This window comes from Elephantulus edwardii, unplaced genomic scaffold (genome assembly GCF_000299155.1).
Source record: "Elephantulus edwardii isolate Elephantulus edwardi_28Jun2011 unplaced genomic scaffold, EleEdw1.0 scaffold00173, whole genome shotgun sequence".
In the NCBI taxonomy this organism is placed as follows: Eukaryota; Metazoa; Chordata; class Mammalia; order Macroscelidea; family Macroscelididae; genus Elephantulus; species Elephantulus edwardii.
The window spans coordinates 3,453,241-3,455,349 of NW_006399923.1; the positions used below are offsets into that span (position 1 = coordinate 3,453,241).

The 2,109-nt window shown below is 55.2% G+C and overlaps 1 pseudogene; it reads right to left on the bottom strand.

The window, feature by feature from the left end:
- Positions 1-1,590, bottom strand: part of LOC102844948 — a 25,744-nt pseudogene extending 24,154 nt beyond the window's left edge.
- Between the last annotated feature and the right edge of the window lie 519 nt (positions 1,591-2,109).

Genomic DNA, 2,109 nt, shown 5'->3' on the forward strand with positions numbered 1-2,109 from the left:
ACGTGGTAGTTGATCTTGCTGGAGATCTTCTTCTGCTCCAGCATCTTCTCGATGGCCTCGCCCGCTGTGCTGGCCTGGATGGCCTCCCTCTTCTTGCACGACTTCTTTGGCTTGTGCTCCTTGTAGATGCCGAGGGCCTTCTGCTTGGCAATCCTGGCTTCTTTCTCCCTCTGCTCATGCAGGTACTCGGCATTCTCACTCATCCACACCTCGGCCTTCACACGGGTCTCTGCCTTGTCCAGGATGTATTGGTCAATTTCAAGGTCATTAATGCCACTGAGGTCCCCAGCTCGTCGTCTTCTAAGGTGCCTTTGGGGTCCCGACTTGGAGAGGAGATACACTCTCAGATGGACTCAGAGATGCTCAGGCTGGCCGCTGTTGACAGGGGTCCAAGTAGGGACTCCAGGGCGGGGTCCGGCTCCCCTCTTTCGTGCTTCCTACTGATTCTGAGCAGCCAGGCAGGCTGTCCCCAAGGAGCTCTCGGTAAAAGTCCTTCTTGAGGTGACTGGCAGCAGCCTCCAGCTCTTCATCCTCTGCGTCCTCATCACCAAATAAGCTGGACACGGTGTCTTCACCAGAGCCGTCTTTGGCCAGGGTGGCGAGGGTCCCTTTAGCCAGCTGCTCTCCAGCTCAATCTCAATGGCATCCTGGTAGCTGGAGATCTCACCTTCCACCTCTTCCAGTTGCTTGGAGAGAACCTGCTCCAGCTGGTTCATCCGCAGCTTCCTCTGGCCCGCTGTGTACAACGGCGGGTCGCATTCCTCCTCCAGGTCAATCCTCATGAACTCATCGATGGTCAGCTGACTGCTCGGGGTGGCTTCAAACTCGGTGAGGCTCTTTGGCAGCGTTGACTCACACACTTTGACCACGCTGATGACCTCTTTGACAGTTTTCCAGAAGTCATGCGTTCTGGCCGCAACCAGAAGGGCTGCACCGCACAGCGCTGAGGGCTGACGGCCCTTGTGCATCGAGTCTCTCTTCATGCGCTGCAGAAGCCATAGGGCCGTCATGGACACTTCGTGGTTCTTCTCCCCAAATCCAGCAGGTGGGCAAAGCGTGCGATGTACAGGCAGGGGTCTCTGGCCGGTGCATTGATGCAGAGCTCTCTGGCCAAGAGGAGGAAGGTCTTCCCCAGCACATACACCTTCACCTGCAGCAGGTCGCTGAGGTCCAGCAGCATGTGAGGTGTGACTTCAGTCTGCAGACCAGGCAGGCGGCGGTCACGCGGGCCATCTTGCAGCCGCTAGTCAGGTGCTTGCTCACGGCCGTCTTGAAGATCTTGAAGGCCATGTCGAGGCAGTGCTGGTTGAGCTGCAGCTGGTTCCCCAGGTGATGGACCTGCCCGCTTCAGTTCTGGAGTGTCTGTGCTCTCGACTCCTTTCCCAAATTCACATGGAAGCCGCTGGCCAGGGTCGGGTTTTGCCAGCACCGTCCAGGGACACGAGCTGGCCTACTGCCGAGGAGCTGCCGCCGCTGTTCTCCACGAACTGCATCTCGTACACAATGACCGAGGCGCAGCCTGCGCACACCGTGTCCCCGCGCTGCATCGAACTCCATGGTGGTGATGCGGCAGCACAGGAGGCCGGTCATGGCTCCGAGTCCCGGCTCTCCCGGGAGGCTCTCCGCTGCCCACAGGCCCCAGGCCCGCCACCCCTCAACATTTCTTAAGATGAAGGAACTGCCTAGAGGACACAAATTTCTTCAAGGATATGAACATGCACGGCTAAGCACAATTGATAACAGTGCATCTAAATTCCAAAATCAATCTCCATAATAGTCTATGTGTTTCCTACTGCCAAAGGGGCCCTTTAGAGTAGTGAGAGAAGATCTTCACCCTGAAACCCACAGCGTCCCTTTTCAGCAGGAAGTAGCTAAGAGAATACGCCATCCCCTTTTCCTTATGAATCTGGGTGAAGTTTCTCTCAGGGAGGAGTGATAAGGAATGGCAAAGGACACACTGACAAAGGAGATTAATCAGAACTGGCTTTGACAAGCACTGTGGCATTTGGACAAGAACAAACTGGGAGGAGGGTAGAGAGAATAGTGCAACAATGAATGAATGAAAACCCCAAATCTCTGTAAATGTTTGCTAAAATTAATAAAATTTAA